Source organism: Rhyacophila brunnea, unplaced genomic scaffold (genome assembly GCF_057557595.1).
Source record: "Rhyacophila brunnea isolate RB1 unplaced genomic scaffold, BYU_Rbru_1.0 scaffold_22, whole genome shotgun sequence".
Taxonomy (NCBI): Eukaryota; Metazoa; Arthropoda; class Insecta; order Trichoptera; family Rhyacophilidae; genus Rhyacophila; species Rhyacophila brunnea.
In genome coordinates, this window is record NW_028232882.1 from 10,209,911 (window position 1) to 10,230,817 (window position 20,907).

General features: G+C 34.2%; 2 non-coding genes across 2 annotated transcripts; both read left to right on the forward strand.

The window, feature by feature from the left end:
* Nucleotides 1-2,887: 2,887 nt before the first annotated feature.
* Nucleotides 2,888-2,960, forward strand: TRNAA-AGC (transfer RNA alanine (anticodon AGC)). The gene has a single exon. It is a non-coding gene; the product is annotated as a tRNA-Ala (tRNA).
* A 2,728-nt stretch (nucleotides 2,961-5,688) lies between these two features.
* On the forward strand, nucleotides 5,689-5,761 carry TRNAA-AGC (transfer RNA alanine (anticodon AGC)). The gene has a single exon. It is a non-coding gene; the product is annotated as a tRNA-Ala (tRNA).
* The last annotated feature ends 15,146 nt before the right edge of the window (nucleotides 5,762-20,907 follow it).

Below are 20,907 nucleotides of genomic sequence, written 5' to 3' on the forward strand. Positions count from 1 at the left end.
AATAATCAGTACGTCATGATTGATAAAAAGAGAATTATTCGATTGTAAGTTTTCGACCGAAGCACATCGCTCTGTGCTGTGATTCACATTATTGTAACAATTGTACACCTGTACTTATGCAATTTAAATAAACTCGCACCCTTCATAATCACGACGACGACTTCTCATCACTCTCCTCATCACCATACCATTGGCCCTCACATAGACGACCCCCTACAAATTCATTTTCTGTTAATTCTGTTTTGTATGAAAAGTTATTTCGACACCATTATCGGTTGCTAGGGGCTGGGGTCCTAGCAACTAAATTATTAATATATACGTGCGTTACTATGGAAATCAATATGAGATGTCAAATTGATATTTCGGTATTATTTCTATCAAGTACATTTTTTTTGATCGTTTAAGCTAGTCAAGTCAAGTTTATATGTTTCAACAGAAAATTTAAAAACGTTGTAGGTATATAAAAGTTATTTTTATCTTGTAATTATTTATTGAATTTACTATTATTATGTAAAATTCTTTTATTGTAAGTATTATTAATACCTTCTAACTCGTGTCCATACAAAGCGAAAAATAGCATACCTCCTAAATACCAGTAATGTGATTCCTTTATGATGTCACATGTTGTCACATTTAGCTGCCGCTACGGAAAAAAGTGTATACATACTAATGTCGGTTTTCTCGTCTAGACACGTTGGGAGCGTTTTTACTAGAAAGAGCGCGACGTGTGGTCTCTTGGAGTGTTGTTTTGATTGAAGTATTTTTTATGATGTGGACTACCCAAACTCGTATCCGAAAAATTGTAAGTATGTATGCAGTTCGCGTTCGCGTTAGTTCACCATGAGTTGTTGTAGCGAAAACAGATGGCCGTATAGAATCAAATCCATGTCCGATCCTAATTGGATCCTATGGGCCTCCACAGGGTGGAGGTTTGTATGAACAGATTTTTGTTTTTACGAGAAATGGATGTCAGCCACTTGCTCAACCTATTAGATCGACACTCTGACTCATACACAAATTAAAAAAAAACAATATTTGTACTTGCCAGACCCAGGATTCGAACCTATGACCCACGAAGCTATTAGCCGACGCTTAAGCCGCGCGGCAATCGTGGGTGTTTTATATATGCATTTATATAAACTTCTGAGTGATTCAAAAGTAGGTGCTCGTGAAATGCTCCCCGAACAATGCGTCATTTTTTTTATCTCCATCCTATACGACCATCTGTTTCCAGTAGGTACGATAGCTCACAGTGAACTGCACACGTACAATTTACATGTATCCACCCAAACTACATTTAATTTGATAGTAAAGTTTTGCAAGTGTGGCCATTCGTTGAGTTTCATATATACATATATTTGTGTACCTACAGCTATTTTTTGTGTAGGGACAATAGTTTATATTATACAATAATTGTTGTTGGGAATGTGTATGCAGATCTCTGATAGGTCCAATGTGCGAATATATGCGAATAAATGCAAACATTTGTATGAACATATGCATGGCTATACATACAATACTGATATACATTTCACCTTCTATTAATTAAATAATAATAGTTAGGTATGTATTGTGAAAGTAGTCGAGTTGACGAAATTTGACCATGTATTTATTCTTATGCGAGCTGTACAACACAGGGTGATTAGAATAATACAATCAAAATTAAAAATATATTATATTTAATTATATTATAATTATATTATATATAGTGCCTATATTTAAAAATAATGTCAATAGCAATGAATTTGATTCGTCCGCGATAGTCAAAACGTGATAAAGTGTTTGCTTATAAAGTCGACGGGTCTCGTGTTCGAATCCTGTATCTGACAAATTCACGTGTCTCTTTTTGAATGTGTGTTTAGACTTTAGATCCTTAGAATGGACCTAGGGAATGGGACAACTGGGATCCAGGATAATTGGACGCCGCACTGTCGAATGACATAAATATACCTACGTTTGTTACGATAAATATTATATATTATACAGAAAGTAGACGAGAAATTTTAATCAGTTTCTATCTACTACTTTACATAATGTTTTTTTTATTGCGGATTGAGAATAATTATCATGCCTGAGGCTTTATATAAAAATAAAAGAACTCTTTTCTCGTTGCAAGTTAATTACGTGTGCATATTTAAATTCTCACCAATTTTTCAATTTAAATTTCTTAAACATATATTTTAAAAGGACTTATAATTCACGAACGTCTATTTTATCTTCGAATTTGATTCGATTGCGTGGTGCCCAGTTGTCCCGGCGCCGATTTGTCCTAGATCATGGACCTGCTGGGTTAAGTCAGGTGACTAACATCCATTTCTTGTAAAACAAATCTTATAAAATTATATACCTAGATACTAGCTTTACCATAAATAATAATATCATGGCTGTGGACTCTTGGCGACGATCTGCAGAAATACCGGTCCCTCGATAATTAAATAATGACCAAAACTCCTCAACTAGGGAACACAAAAATAATGGGAAGTGTCTTGTTACCTTCTGAGTATGATTGTAAGAAGATATGATTCTCGAGTGTAGAAAAATATGATATTTTTAATATTTATATCTGTATCATTAAATGCGTTGTAGTTTGTCACGTAAACGCAATGTGTAATCCAATTGGTATACTTTGAAGATATTCAACGGGATTTGTACTACTTGAGTTTAATGGCTTTTATCTCATTTAGTCCTTAATTGCAGTCAAAGTCTTGGTGATTGGCTTTCGAATTTCTATTTTATTAATCTGGTCTGTGTCCTCAACACTGCGCTATAAATTCGTTTAATATTTTTGAGGAATGTGAAACTTTTTTCCTGATTGCCCTGTGCGCAAGAAATTGCAAGTTACTCAATTGATTTAATGTTATCTACATTTGTATAGTATCTCGTAACTGGGGGCGTAGCTCAGATGGTAGAGCGCTCGCTTAGCATGTGAGAGGTACCGGGATCGATACCCGGCGCCTCCAAATCCCATTTTTTCTCCGTTTTTTTTTTACTACCTTTGCACAATAATTTCGAAGGTTAAAAGGAAAAAGGAGTTAACCCATACAAATCAAATTTTACAGGAGGCACAAAAACGTTTTTGTTATGGTTTCGGTCAAAGTTAACAAATACAAACCTTAAGGGGGAGGGTTGTACCTACAGAGGCACCTAGCGGAAAAATACGAAGCTTGCAATTTGAGTTTTTTTTTTTGATAATTTACAATTTCAACTGTATTACGAGTAATTAATAATATGTATCTGAAAACAACGCTAGGTGCCTCTGTAGGTACAACCCTCCCCCTTAAGCTCACAAAGATAATTATTTTGGAGTTTTATGTTCCCAATCTGATATTAGTAAGTTATTGATGTAATTAAAGAAAATCAATACAAATGATGGTTAAGTCTTCTTTCTCACTTAATTTCTTCTTTAAAAAAAATATGCTAATAATTGATAATAATTTGACATTTGCAGCTATAATCATTTCGACACAACGTGTATTTAGTAGGTTATATTTGTGTAGGGTGGAGGTGGGCTGTTAAGATCCGACATTAACGGTGCATACCTAAACTTTGTCAGTCAAACTTATTTCTTTTCATTGAACTAAGACTAAAATGTGTAGATAGTATTTGTTAGTTTTTGAAATTCAATTAAACCTTGCCCAATTCAAGCCATAGTATATTATAATAGTCAAAAAATATTCGTTTATCTATAAAATATTTAAAATTATACTATTAAACCATACATAATTTTGGATATTATTTTATAGATAGAAGAATATTTTTATCGATTACGGCTTGGTATATGCATGACTTATGAATAATTTTAGAAAAATAGCTGACACCATCTGTAATATGTATTCTTAATTCAACGAAAACAAATAAGGATGACTAAAAAAGTGTGCACTATTTTTATCGGATCCCCCATAGCATACCTGAACTATTATGACTTTGGCGAATTTAATTGTATTTTCAGTTCAACGAAAACAAATATTTATAACTGACAAAGCTTAGTTTATACTATTTATGTTGAATCGTAACAGCCTACCTCCACCCTTCGCCACTGGTAAAGGCCGGTCCGGACCGGGCGAGAGATTTGGTAGAGTGGCGAGTGATTTAGTGAATTAGTAACTGAAAAGTGTCCGAATACAGTTCATTAGTGAGTGACGCGTCAAAATGAACAGAGCGTCGAGAGCGACGGATATTTCAAAACGGACACCATTCGCGCGACACGAGAGTGCTGCCGTCTGTCGTAACTTTAAAAATAATTCAAACGACACTATGCAAAAACGGCGTTGTTGAATTAAATCGATTTATGCTCCAAATTCCTATTGATGAATACTAATTTACATAGGATACTTACCTATTATATTTTTGTGATTGCATACATTTTTGTATGCTTACCTATGTATTTTTGTAGTTTGTTTAGGTAATAAATAGGTACTTTATGCACAATATTAAAACCACACCAGAAATCTATAGAACCGCTAAAGAAATGTCTTACACATTCCCAAATGTAGAAATATGTTTTTAACAATCGCCTTATCTAATGCATCAGGTGAAAGATCGTTTCTGTTTTAAAGCGTGCAAAAAATTATTTGAGAAGTACTATGGGAGAAAAAGATTTAATTTTGTATATAGAGCAAGAAATTTTAAACCGAATTGACACTGCCAAAATAATTGACGAATTTGCAAGACGAAAATTTATTTAAAACATGTTTTTTTTATTTTATTTCTATTACCTTTGTTATATTTTATGTTAATAAATTAATTAGTGTTTCTATGTATAAAACTTTTTTTCTAACTTGAATTTGGGGGCCCCGAAATTTTTACCGCTCAGGGCCTCCGCTTGACTTGATCCGCCCCTGATTTTATGCTCCATTGTCCTTACTGACTATAAAATATAAACAGAATGATAAATGAATAATTATAAATTATAATTATTTTAATGAACTACTGTGTACCTACCTACCTACGTCTTTACCTACTTTCAATAACAAGTTTTCTGTGAAATATTTCCATTATTTATCAAAGTTTTAATCAACAAATTATCCACACTACCTACCGGCATGACATAATATCCTTCATACTGAGTGTACAATGTACCTAAACGGAATAATAAATGAATATAATAATTATATATATTAATATAATATATATATAATAATTATAAGATAATGTGTACCTCTTTACCTATCCTCAATAACAACAAGCTTTCTGTGAAATATTGCCATTTATCTACGGATCTATCAACACACGTTCGCGACTTTTTGTCGCATTGAAGTATAATAATATACCTAAGATATATTTTTTCGAGTAGTAATCTTTGTTTCAACGCTGTGCCATCCTACGGCAGTCGACAACTAATGCACTCGCCTGTTCAGACTTGTTTTGTGGCTTGTTTAGTATATAGTGAGAGGTGGTGGGGATCGCTACTCGCCCGAAATAATAGAACAAAATGGATCGGATTGACTGACTATTTTACTAAACTAATCGACTAAATTTGTCTGTTCAGACATGGTTTTTTACCAAATCACTCGCTACTTTACTAAATCACTGTCACAGTCCGAACAAGGCATTAGTCGTGTTCAATGTTATTATCAAAAAAAAACTATTTTGAAAAAACTGAGGGTTAACACCTCTTTCCTTTCTACAGTCAATTTGCATGTAACTACGTATTTAACTTTATCGATATTTGAGTAATTCCATTCAATAGGGGGCGTAGCTCAGATGGTAGAGCGCTCGCTTAGCATGTGAGAGGTACCGGGATCGATACCCGGCGCCTCCAAACCCCGATTTTGTTATATTTTTTTTTGTATAGGAGAAGAAATTTTGTATAATAATATGATTTTTATAATTTCTATATTATAAAGTTAGTTGATTATTCTTAGGGTCAGGCGGTTGAGTGGAAAGGAACGGAATTTAGCCGCAGCGCCTTACCCAGGCCCGCGTCGAGCAAGGGTGCTGGGGGTCAGCTTCACCCGGGTGGGAAGTTTCAAGGGGCGGCAAAAGACATTTTTTAATAGTATTATTAAAAATAAATTAATTACCTACATAAGTCGAATATTCTGTTGGTACCTATCTACGAATTTTGCATACTTACAAATGGCGGCGAATCGATGTACGCTACATGTCATATTGAATATATGTATACTTACATAATAATATTCCTATTTTTAGGGGTTCAAATTTAAGATTTATGATTTGTAGCAAAAAATACCAAAAAGCACAAATTACTTATACAAATTTCTTTTATAATTTTCGTGCATCAAAAATGGCCAGAACCTATGATACATCGATTTTTAAAATGTGTCTAAACACTCGCGTCAATATCATTTTTTTTCCTACTTCAATTATAGTTTGTCAATTTATGGCTACGGCCGTATGTTGAAGCTTAATCACTGGGGAATGACAAAAGAAATGGCGTATTTCAAAAAAACACTACCTTATTCTTAGGTCAATAATTATTATAAAGCAATCATTATTCGTAAGATGTTTATCACACTTGAATGGCAAAAGACATAGTTTATAATAAGTATCTTTAGAACCATCTTCAAATGTGTTAATCTTGCCGATTTTTTGAATAATAAAATGCCTAATTCTTGTCAAATTTGGGATCACAGAGATTATCAATATATATCGTAAATATTTTACTAAAATTATCTCGTCATAAATTATACTAATGGTTTTATAAATCCGATTAAAAATTAATAAATGTAAAAAATCTTAACACCACTGCACATTCATGTACAGAAATATGACTATATTCTAAAACATTAGAGCGAGAGGTTTAAAAGAATACTATTTTATGTAACAAAAATACTTTATGCAGTCATCAAATGTTTAAGTCAAAATAAATATAAATGATAATAAGGCTACAAAATTATATAAATAGATTATATACAACGTTTAAGGAATGTCCAGGATCATGGTTTGAATATACAATAAAAACTCAATTTTGACCTACGTCGAGCATGTCCCCCCTTAAACGATCAAAAAAATTTGTACTTGATAGAAATAATACTGAAATGTCATATTGATTTCCATAGCAACGCATGTATATATTAATATTAATAATTTAGTTGCTAGGACCCACTTAGTAACCAATAATAATTTTACTTTTTACGGATTTCTTCCGAAATAACTTTTCATACAAAACAGAATTAACTGAAAATGAAATCAATTCTACTTAAAGATGGCTAAAAGTATTTAAAAAAAATACATTGGCATCGTGTTCTGATAAATTCTAAAAGTTTCAAATGTCTAACTAGCTAGTCGGGAAGTTAGTTAAAAATCGATTGCAAGATTTGTACCGGAAAAATAAGAATACGAGCTAAGAAAAACGTTGTAATAAGATTCCGTGTACATTTCGCTAGTGAATCACGGAAACTTTTTGATTCATTGAGTTTAATTTCTTTATTTATATGTATATTTTCCAAGTTTCTTGTATGAGTTTATCATTCGTAAATGCTGAGTGGTTTGAATTTATTGTGGAATATTTCTCGAATCGTTGCGGGGTTGAATAGATTTCCCATTCGGTTAGCTAATTTAATTTATTCAATTACAATACCGCAGCGGAAAATAATAATTAAAGCTTTCCCTGTAGTTGCCCTAACAGGCCGTTATTTATAGTTAATTCTGGGATAAATAATAATTCATTAATTCCGACTCATTCAAAACTAACCAGATGCAAAATGAAATATTGTTTCGCATATTTGCTCTTGTTTGGTCGTTATTAAACGAATTCTGTACCCGAAATAAGACCCCTTTATTGAACGTTTGGAATTGTTTGCCGCATTTTCATAAGCAATATAAAATGATAGAATATACATATATAGACACCAGTTGGTTTCAAAATTTTTCATTCCGTGGCGCCCTTTATGTCGTATACACATAAAGATTTTTTCACGGAGCCCTAAAAACAAAGAGCGCAGAACCGTTGACGTTAAGATGATGTTTTTAACTACCAGAGGCTCCTAGCGGAAAAATACGAAGCTTGCAATTTGATACATTTTTTAAGCGGCTTTAGCGTTGCCCTATTGCGTCGTGGGTCCCAGGTACGAATCCTCGGCCTGGCAAGTACACATATTGTTTTTAAATTTGTGTAGGAGTCAGAGTATGGGCCTAATAGGTTGAGCAAGTGTCTGACATCCATGTCTTGTAAAAAACACAATCTGTCAATACAAAACTCCACTCTGTGGAGGTCCATAAATGATCGTATTAGAATCGGACATGGTCGGAGAGAGATAATTTCAACGTGTACGTTTGCTACATTAGTCCCGTGCAGCATCGCTTCGGGACAAGGAAGTGTGGCACTAAAATCTTTTCATTCTGACACGTTTATAGCGTCATGGAAGGCGGCCGTGCATAAACCGCGGCTTCATATACATGGCGGGTGGAGATGGTGCAACTCAAATCATTGTAGGTAATTAATACATAAATATGTTTCTAAAACATTAAAAAGAAAAATATTTTTTATTTTAAGTAAAAGATAAACTGACAATTGTAAAAAAAATGTTATAAAATGTGAATTTGTCAAAAGACCTCACCTTATTATATAACATATTATATTTATGGTCATATTTATTATTAAAATTTAGTTTATTAAGTTATCTAATATGTTACACCTTACCCCTAGGGAGATTTTCTACTAATTCATAGTTTTAATATTAATTATATTTATTTAAAAAAAACACAGATCGCGTTGACGGTTGTTTCAGCCATTCCTATTAGAAAAGCTAGCTCTCTATGTAAAGTGCCATCACCCATAATTTGCACCCCTAAGTATTTAAAGTAATTTAAATAAATACATTATAATTAGCATTGAATTAATATTGTTTGGAATTATTAACATTTTCAAATTGTCTGCGGCATGGCCCCCACATTCTGAAACGGCCCCCCTACCTATCGCTAAGGTTAAAGGCATCATGTATTAGAGGCACTGATAGCGACCACTTTTTGTGGTATAAATAGTCAAGTAACATGCGACCCATAGCCATATTTGACAAATAGCCATTTTGATTAGTCAGAAAACACACAAAAATAAATATAAAATAAAATTCTACATGTGAATTATCATTTAATTATATTCATGATCATACCTATCATATCAAATTCTATCACATAATCAAATCATCATCAGCCTGAATCTATCCACTGCTGGATGAAGGCCTCTTCAAGCTGCTTGCACTTCTCTCGGTCCTGTGCATTGCGTTTCCACGTACTTCCGCAGAACTTAATCATTTCATCGATCAAGCGGCCTCTAGGTCTACCTTGCGGACGTTTTGTACTTCTTGGATACCACTGGATGACTAGATCAAATTGTTCAAATTCAAATACCTAGTTTAAAATGTTTAAAGAAAATAGACTTTCTTTACTATTGTAGCAAATCTGTGGTGTGTGTTTATCTCACTTAACTGGTCGACCCATCAAGCCGCCCCCCCTAAGCCCACCCCCAGGCTAGAGCCTTGTAAGCCCCCTTGTGGGGGCCATAGTCTGTGGTGCAGTATCGAAAGGTGGAGGTAGGCTGTTAAGATCCGCTATAAATAGTGCACATTAAACTTTGTTGGTCATAAGTATTTGTTTTTATTGAAATAAGACTATAATTTAGAGATGGTGTTGATTTGTATTTAAAAATCAACTAAACCCTGCCTAAACCAAACCATGACAGTTTTGGTACACTTTGGGCGATACAATAAAATTGTGCACACTTTTTCATTCATACTTATTTGTTTTCGTTGGATTAAGAAATACACATATTGTTGGTTCATTTTTTTAAATTCATTAAGCCCTGCCTAAACCAAACTATAATAGATAAAAAATATTATTCTATCTATAAAACATCCAAAGTTATGTATAATTAAAATGCATCATTTTAGATATTTTATAGATAGACGAGTATTTTTTTTACTATTATCTATTGTGGCTTGGTTTTAATTGAATTTTAAAAACTAACCAACACCATCTGTAAATTGTAGTCTTATTTCAATGAAAACAAATTACGTATGACTGACAAAGTTTCTTCTTCTTCTTATTGTGCCATCCCCTAGCGGAGGTCGGCCACCATCAAGGCGATCTTATCTTTGTCGTCTGCTACCCGGAACAGTTCAGTGGACCTGCACTCGTACCAATCACGGAGGTTCTTAAGCCACGAAATGCGACGCCGCCCTCTGCTACGCTTACCGTTGATCTTTCTTTGAATGAAAAGTTGGGGAATGCTGTACTTTGTACTCTAATAATGTGGCTGAGGTACTGTAATTTCCTGGTTTTGATACTATGTAGAACTTCTCGGTCCTTTTTTTTAGTTTAGTGTCCACTATTTATGGTGGATCTTAACAGCCTACCTCCACCCTTCGCCATTGCTGTGGTGCTTCTGGAGATTCGTCGCGGCGCACATTTTGAAAACTACTGCCATACGCACTAAATAATAAAGGATTGTTTCCGCCTTATTGAAGTAGAGATATTTTACGAAGTTCACCTGCGTAAATATCGAGAAACTATAATAACGAGCATAATAAATAAAATCGTTGGGTAGATGGCTTCGGAATTTACTATCTAGGAAGACTTTTGCGGATGCCATGGGGCATGGACAGAGCGATGTATGATCACCTGAATCTTTTACGAAGCGAACATTATCGAACAACAGTCCTATTTTACAACGTTTTTCTTAGCTCGTATTCTTATTTGTCCGTTACAAATCTTGGAATCGATATTTAACTAACTTCCCGACTAGCTAGACATTTGAAACTTTTAGAATATATCAGAACACGATGCCAATGCATTTTTTAATACTTTTAGTCATCTTTAAGTAGAATTGAATTCATTTTCAGTTAATTCTGTTTTGTATGAAAAGTTATTTCGATACCATTATTGGTTGCTAGGAGTCTGGGGTCCTAGCAACTAAATTATTAATATATACGTGCGTTACTATGGAAATCTATATAAAATGTCAAAATGACATTTCAGTATTCTATATTTGTTCAGTATTTCTATCAAGTACAAAAAAGTATTTATTAATACATAGAATTGTCAAGTTTATATGATTCAACAGAAAATTTAAAAACGTGGTATATAAAACATTCTTTTTATCTTGTAATGATTTTATTAAAAATCGGGAAGTCTGGCAACGCTGCACATGACTGCAAAGTTTAGTGTGATTTATATATGTCGGATCTTAACTTAACTTAACTTAACTCCACCTTTTGCAACTGCTAAATACACGTCGTGTCGAAATGGATAGCTGCAAATGTCGAATTATTATCAAAATTTATCATAATATGATATATATTTATCATAATATTATCATATTATATATATTTCTTTTAAAAAGAGGAAATTAAGTCGGGTAAAAAGACTTAACCATCATTTTTATTGGTTTTTATTTAATTACATCGATAATTAAACATATTGGGAACACAAAACTCCAAAATAATTATCTTCTTGTGCGGCTTGTATATTATGTTATTAGTATATTATGTTCTTCATGGTCAAAGATCGTGACTAGGCGATGCGCGGATTGTGTAAATGACGCGAGCCGAACGAAACATAATTTATCATAAAAATTCAACATACGTCCTTTTAATGTCATGTTTATTATTATATTCGTAATAGTAATAGTATATTCATCATCTTTTCTTTTTCAAGTAGATGTGGAACGTTTTTTAGTCATCTTTACACGATTTAAGAATATATTCTTCCGACGCCATCACAAAACAAATTGACGTGCGAACAGGTCGACTGTCGCTCTCCGACTGGCGAGGAATGCGAAATTTCGTTCCACATACTGTTGAAAATTATTTGCCGTTTCACTTATGTACGTTCTTAACTAAACTAACTAAACCCGAAAACCATAACAGAAACGTTTTTGTGCCTCCTGTAAAATTTGATTTGTGTGGGTTGACTCCTTTTAATCTAGCCTACCTCCACCCTTCGCCACTGGTCAAGACAGTATATTCTTTTATTGTGCGAATATAGTAATATATTTTCCAGTAATATAGAAGCAACTTCGTAGATGGTGGTTAACTGTTTCCTGTTATCTACAGACCGGATACGGGGATCTTATAACGGAAGGCTCCGAGCAATGGGCCACTTCCGGTCATCTTAAATGGCCGTCTCATGTTCTTAAGGATGTGTTTAACTTATTCGATGCGTAGTTTCCGGACAGGCAGCTAAGAAATCGTATTACGGAATCCCCGCCATGTAAACAAGCCCCGAATGAATCTCTCTTATTGAGGGAAATCTGTCAGCTGGAAGGGAGGATTTAATTACGAGTTCGGTGGAGCAGAATTTCGTTTTAATTTGACGCGAAGGTTTCTCTGCAGAAAGTCTATTGTGACTCCATTGTCTGAATCAGAGTTTCCTATACTTTGACAACCTACTGCCCCCTTTACAGCATAATATATTAACTTAACAGAAAATCAGTCGAAATAATACTTATTTATCTATTCACGAACGGCTCATGCACGTCGAAATTTTAATATATTCAATTTTAACTTTGATAATTAAAATACTTATTGAACACATATAATTTGAAAACATCTCATGCATATAAATGTATATACCTCTTAGAAAAAATCTTTTTAGAAAAAAATACGACAACCTGCGGAATTTGAACCTATGACTACTTACGTATCATACTTATGACGATTTTAACTTTTAAATTGCATTGGCTATCGATTTTTTAATATTAAGGTAAAGTAAGTATTACTTAATTCCTTAATAACTAACCGACGTCACGGTTCACTCCATTATTTAGTTTTTATAATGCACTTGGACATGCTAATAATTTAATAAACTATTTATTTTACTCAAAAAATAATAATTAATAAGATTTGTGAATGTAACAGTCTATATATATTGAACATATTATATAATTTGAAAACATCTCATGCATATACCCAAAAGTATTTTTCCTATTGGTTATATGCGTGGTTGCATCACAACTCCTGTCACGTTGGATTGAAAATCAACGCGAAGAAAACAAACGTCTTGTGCAATAGCACCTGTCCTGATCCAGATTTCCCTCTGATTAGCGATGGACAAAACATCGAGAGCGTCGACAGCTTCAAGTACCTGGGGGTACACATCACGGGAGATGGCATTTTGCAGAAAGAGCTCGCTATCCGAATGGGAATGGCTGGAGCAACATTCAACTCGATGCGAAATGTCTGGGACTCACGATTGTACTCGGTCAAAACCAAATGCCGCCTATTCGATGCTTGCATTCTAACCGTGCTGCTTTACGGTAGCGAATCATGGCACCTTACGAAGGCTCAGAGCAACCGTATACTGAGCTTCGAAAATAGATGTTTGCGACGAATACTGGGTGTGCGATGGTATGACTTTAGGAGCAACGAGGAGATAAGAGAACGCACCAAGCAGCTTCTCATCACGCTGAAAGTGAAGAGGCGACGTTGGACCTGGCTCGGCCACGTGCTGCGGATGCCAGAACAGAACTTTAGCCTGGCTTGCCTGTTCTTCAAGCCGACCGGATTCCGGCGACCTGGAAGGCCGTTAAATACAATTTACAGAGTGTATACGGCGGAGCTATGGGATGCTGGTTTGACCTGGAACGAAGCAAGAAGACTGGCGTGCGACAGGGATTCTTGGAGGCGCCGCGTGGTGTCCATATGCTCCAGCTAAAGGGCGGATATGGCCAAAGAAGAAGATATGCGTGAAATGTTTCTGACGGGATTTGAACCCGTATAACCATTGGTGTCGCGCCAATCCGTGCATTAACTAATTATGCTACGAGCCTTCTATCGAATTACGACAATTTAAACTAGTAGGTCATACATGAAATTCTTATCAAATTTATTGCGTTATTATTGACTATAGGTTTTTGTATATTAAAAAAGCAAGGAATTTTAATTACCTTAATTACTAACCGATGCCCGGCTCTCGCCAAATATTTGAGTTATAACGTCTACTTGAACTTGCTAACGGTTTTTAATAAACCTTTTCTTTTATTCAATGAATAATTAACAAGATTTTGAGAATATAACCTTCCATCGGGTCTATTCTATACAAAAGGCGACTATCGACCGCTAACGTGCTAACGTGATAATGTGTTAGTATTTGTTACATACATTTTATATTGAAATATTATAATTGTAATTGTATTACAGGCGATTTTTTTTTAAACATTAGAGCAAATTTGTGATCTGTGTTTATTGCTTTTATTTAATAAAACGCAATTTTTTTGTTGTAGTACTTATTCCACTTTTAATCATTAGATTAGGACCGGTTTCGTCGGCCTCAGTGGGAAATTTTCAACTCTACACTGAGGCGGCAACTCTACACTGAGGATACAACTCTACACTCTCCCACTGAGGCGGACGAAACCGGTCCTAATCTAATGATTAAAATTGGAATAAGTACTACAAAAAAATGCGTTTTATTAAATAAAAACAACAATACAATGCAGTTCCACCATGAATTGACAGTTAACAAAATAAAAGAAATCTGTGTTTATCTCGGTATGGTCGGCTCGTCACGCCGGGCCCTTCCTGAGCCTGGCCCCCCAGGCTAGAGCCCTGCCAGTCCCCCCTTGTGGGGGCCATGATTATTATATATTATAATTTATATAGTAAGTTCTGAAAAGGTTAAAAAATGTACGTTTTACGTAACGTCTTTTCACTTACCCTTACTACAGGATAATAAATATTTATGATCTATTGGCAGTATTATTATGAATCCAGTGAAACATTTAAAAACTTTTCACCGTCGAACAAAAATATTCCGTTTCGTTTTACATAAATTCCGATGTTTTTTACATTTCCCATGAAGTATGCTCCGATATACAAACAAGACAGGGGGCGGGGAAGTGCCGGGTATAAAAGCCGAATAATTTACCAGCCATCCATTAGTATTAAAAGTTTGTTTATGAATAAATAAATTTTCCGAGGAACTTTCTGTATTAATCTTCTCTAAGCTCCGATTCCACCGACTTCACCCAAAAAGAACACGACTTAAACATACGTTATGGCGATTACTAAACAATTATTAAATGTATATGGATATAATATATAACTATTGATAGAATATTATCTATAACAGTGGCGAGGGATGGAGGGGTAAGCTAATTATTACTTTCAAAATTGTAATGTTTTTAATATTTGTCTATGCTAAGTTATACGATCAAATTAAAACTATATTATATTAACATAAAAGATACTGTTTATATTTACCTAATATTTAGTACCTAGTAGCCTGTTGGCGAGGAGTGGAAGTAGGCTGTTAGGATTCGACATAAATAGTGCACACTAAACTACTGCCAGTCATACTTATTTGTTTTTAATTAACTTTTTTTTTATTCAACGTATAATTAACAAGATTTAAGAATGTAACATTCTAATTATTGAATATACATAATTTTGAAAATACATCTGAGAAAATATAATATTATTATAACCAATAGAATTTTTTTTTTTGAAAAATGTAAGCCACCCGCAGGAATTGAACTTAAATCTCTCGGGTATCGTGCCAACGCACATAGACTACTATGCTAAAGGAGTCATACTTAATTGCGAATAATTTTAACTAATGGTTTTTATTATTCACTGAAGCGCTTTCTAAATTGAGCTACTATTGGCGTTCGGATTTTGTATTTTAAATCAAAGTAGGTATTACTTTAATTACTGACCGACGTCACCTAACACACCCGTGATGCGACTGGCGAAAGTAATATTTGGATAAATTTTAAATTAGAGAAGTAAGTACCTATCTATTTATAATGCAAAAATGTATTTAGAAAATCTGCACGTGTCATTAGCCAGATCTACACTCGAGACTTTTCCGTACGTCTCACGAATTGAACACAGGGCATGCGTCGTCGGCCCTCAAATCGGTTTTTAAAACCGGTATTTCGGTAAGTATCGAAAAATACTGGGATACCGGTTTTGAAATACCGGTATTGCAATCCCTACATGCACCTAGTTAAATCGAAAAGATCACTTGACTCTGATAAGGCTTACTGGGTACAGTGTTACCCGTTTTCAAAGTGCAAGCAAGGCTACTAGGTGAATTAGATCTTTTGACGGAACCAAATTCAATTGAATTCCAATTCCAATTGATAACTGATTTCCCAACCTTTTCTTTTAACTAAGACCTTGTGAGGTCTAAGAGGCAGACTTCGATTTCCAGGCTTATTATATTTCTAAGGTTGGGTCTTATATGTATATAAATGACCTTTCCCACATATACTCTAGGTAGCTAAGTATTGAACTTACTGTTGATTTTACATTTACCTTCGCTTTTCAAACAAATTTTTCGAGGGGAAACAGTTAAGGGCGGACGTGCTCAGCGTGGATCAAAATGGAGCTTTTTTCTATTTTCAAAGCATGATCCTGGACATTCCTTAAACGTTGTAGATAATCTATTTATATAATTTTGAAGCCTTATTATCCATTATATTTATTTTAAACATTTGATGACTGCATAAAGTATTTTTATCACATAAAATAGTATTCTTTTAAACCTCTTGCTCTAATGTTTAGAATATAGTCATATTTCAGTACATAATTGTCAAATTTGGGATCACAGAGATTATCAATATAATTTTTTATCGTAAATATTTCACTGTAATAATGTTAACATAAATTATACTGATGGTTTTATAAATGCGTTTAAAAATTAATAAATGTAAAAAATCTTAACACCACTGCACATTTATGTACTGAAATATGACTATATTCTAAAACATTAGAGCGAGAGGTTTAAAAGAATACTATTTTATGTAATAAAAATACTTTATACAGTCATCAAACGTTTAAAATAAATATAAAGGATAATAAGGCTTCAAAAATATATAAATAGATTGTCTACAACGTTTAAGGAATGCCCAGGATCATGCTTTGAAAATAGAACAAAAGCTCCTTTTTTACCTACGCTGAGCATGTCCCCCCTGAAGAAAAACCCTCTTCCGAATAATATTGTCCTTATGGGTCCAACAAACAAAAAGTTCATCTTTTTATGGAATACTCAGCTTGAAATTATGATCTTGTTTGGATAATTTGATAAAATCAAAGATATTTGCCCAGTCCCTAGGGGGTATGCTCCGTTTCCAATTTCTATAACTATAGCTCTTACCACAATCTCATTCTGATGTACATTCTAAAGCTACCCAATGAACCTCTTTTACCTCTACCGTGAAACCCTGGAAGGGGTCTCACGGGGTCAGTGCATTTCCAGCCACACCTGCTGTGGAAGAAGTATCTGTAATTGAATAAGGAGAAGGTGAATTATCAAGAGTTGAGAAGTCGAAGGTCATCATCTTGTGATGGAGTCTTGTTTCCTTGCGCGTGTACTTGAAGTTTTGTATTTTGTTGGAAAATAGTGTAGGTTTCTTGTGAGGCCCTTCTGTCAAGCTATTGCTAACTGACTTGACTTGGGATATTCCTATTTTTATGGGGCACATATGCAATTGCGTCATCCCCTTCGTCTGTAGTTGCTTATCTGTGTTGTAGGTTTGTTGAAATTATTCGGTTTTCCTGGCACTTGACAAGGTCCAGCGGAGGTTTTTAATATCCCACTTGCAATGGTGTTGTTTGAAAAGTTCAAATATTCAGTCAATTTTCTGTTTACCCCTCTTCTTCTGCATCTCGACCAGTCTTCGTCTGCGTCGTAGCGCGTTTAGGTGTCTTAGGTTTTATGTTGCTTTTGAGTCCCTCTTCTTAGATTTGTTCTTCCTCTTTTGGTTTTTTTTTGTCGTGATTATTTCAAATGGTTCTGTTGATGATCGGCAAAACGTCGCCTTATATAGTTAAACAGGTGACCCCTTTTCTGCAGTCTGTGTGATGGACGGACGGTGCTGCATGCGACGTCTGAACGAGTGAAAGAGAGAGTGTTCCAAGGTCCCCGTGCGGTGCTATATAAGATATTTTTGCCTACATAATTTAAGAAATAATATAGGTATGAAATAATATTTATTATGTTTTCTAATTTTTTAAGTGAGTCAAAAGTTAGCCATCTAGTCAGTGGATTGACGTTAAAACGCTCGAAAGAAAATAGTTATAATTGTTGTCACAACCACTTCAGAATTAGGGTGTCTATTCGATTATATCCGAATATTAATAGCCAGTTTAGAATATAACATAACTGCGACATAATTATATATGTGTCGCTACATTTCAAAATTAGCCAAATCCACCTTTAAGTATTTTTGTAAATTGCTGAAGAACTACTGCTTTCTAACATTTATGCATTATCAAAATGTGGAATTTATTAATTTTAAATATTCTATACTCGAAATAATATAAACTTTCATCCTTGTGACTGTGTATTTGATAAAATAAAAAGCTGTTTTTCTCCTATTCATCTATTATGGACTTGGCTGATTTTGAAATCTAGCGACACATATATTCACGTTAGGTTAGATTAAAATTATTGTGTCTAAAATAATATTGATTATACATATTCGAAGAAGTGCCAGAACGTGTAACGGCCTGGAAAAAAGTTTATGATGTTATGCGACCTAGGAAAGATTTTTTAAAATACAATGTAGAAGAATGAATAAGATTATTTTGTTTTGTAAAATAATCTGCATAGATAGATATGTGGGAGTGATGGTGTTGTGGATGAAGAAGTCGAAATTCGGTGGTTGCTCCAATGGATGGAGGAGCGAGTTTTATTTGCAGCGTAAACAGTGGGTACAAGAGTATGTTACAGCAGTTATGATACTGTTCCGAGGTCAAAGTCTCGGTAGAATGAGATGTTGTGCAGGGCGATATAGAGACTGAGATACTAACATACCGGGTACTTATATTCGAGTGACATCTCCAATGAATTATGATCCGCTATTTATTGACGTACTTATAATCAAATTAAATTAAAATGAAAAGAATATTTAGGAAATAATTAAGTATTATAATTGAGTCAGCTACTCTATATGGAGTTTACGCCATTGGATATGGCTGAAAAATGGATATTGCGGAAATTATAATTGCAGTACGCTATTTACTGAGTTTGCCATAAATGGACACTACGTGAAATGGGTATTAAAGAATTATTTATGATTGCGGTCAGTTATTTAATATCGCCGATCAATATGCTGACACGGATTGAGTTGTTTATCCCCATAGATAATTATGCGAAAAATATTTTAATATTTAATTTAGTCTTGAAGCAAGAAAAGGTAGTTCATCCACTGTGTTAAATAAACAAATATTTTTTTTCTAAATAAATACATTGAATCAGATGTGTAATTAAAATCGAAAAACTTACCAAATCGTGGACGCCTTCTACGCAGTAAGGCATATTGAATATGGGGCAGTGGCGAAGGGTGGAGGTAGGCTGTTAAGATCCGACATAAATAGTGCACATTAAACTTTGTAAGTCAATCGTATTTGTTTTATTGAACTAAGACTACAATTTTACAGATGGTGTTGGTTAGTTTTTAAAATCATTTAAACCCTCTCTAAGCCACACCATAAGAGTTTTGGTATACTTTGGGCGATACAATAAAATTGTGCACACTTTTTCATTCATACTTAATTGTTTTCGTTGGATTAACAATGGATATTACATGTCATATTGTTGGTTCATTATTTTTTAATTCATTAAGCCCTGCCTAATCAAAGTTGTGTATGGTTTAATTGCATACTTTTAGATATTTTATAGATAAACGAATATTTTTTGGCTATTATTTACCTACTATGGCTTGGATCAGGCAGGGTTTCATTGAATTTGAAAAAATAACAAACACTAGCTAAACATTGTAGTCTTAATTAACTATTTATTTTATTCAACAAATAATTCACAAGATTTTAAGAATGTATCATTCCCAAGAGACGCAGGTTCGATTCCTACCGGGTGTCTTACCTTTTTAAAAAAGATTTTTTCTATTGGCTGTATTTTCTCCGAATTATGTATATTGTAGTCTTAGTTCAATGAAAACAAATAAACATGACTGACAAAGTTTAGGGTGCACTATTTGTGTCGCATATTAACAGCCTACCTCCACCTTTCGCTACTGGTATGGGGTATGTTTCAAATATGCACAGTGTACGTCAAGCGGCCTCGGAAGGCTTAAAAGGACGACGAACGAGCTCCGCCGATCTGTGTTTTTGATTTCCTGCGGGCCTTGCGCAATTCCCACAGCCTAAATCGCACATGAAATTAGATATTATTACAGAGAGGTAGGTGAATGGGGGTGTCGCTCAAACGTAGGATACATTTAAACATATAAAATAATTTTTCTTTACGTTGACTCCATCCTTCGACATCTGTGTACCCCTTCTATAATTTTTCTAACACTGAGTACCCCTCGTCAAAAAAAATGCATATGCTTTAATAACAATCAAAATACATAATATATATTATATAATATAGTACATAAACAAAATAACCATAAACGAAAAATAAATTTCATTCATAATAAAATATAAATAAAAGTTAACTTTCATTATAATCAATGAGAAGAATGAAATTGTTTATGTTGAGACAGATCATCATAATTTGGTTCCTTGGTTGTTAATTTTAATCTGAAATACGGTTCCACATCCAAAAGCCTGTTCCTTTTTTGACTTAACATAGATATAAAATTGGAAAAGGAAAAATGTATTTCAGGACTTTCTCTGTTAAAACTGGATACACGTCATGTCGCATTTGCAACCAGAATGATGTTAAAGTACACTCCTTATATTTATTTTTCAAGAATCCGTCTGAATCCAATTTCAACAATTGCTCTTCTTCCGCATGCGATAAACTTTCTAGCAAGGACGTTGTATGGATGTCGGTTTAATGTTTGTTGCGAATGGTGCAGCCAAATTCGTTGTTGACCCAACTATCACCAATCGTTAACTGAGTCGTGTACGAAGAATATGATTTATTCTATTTTCATCACGATTCCAGGGGTCGATAGAACATTATATTTCACGATTGCTTGCGATTAGGGAAGACGATCGGCGTTATTCGTTCGATCTGATTGAATCTGCA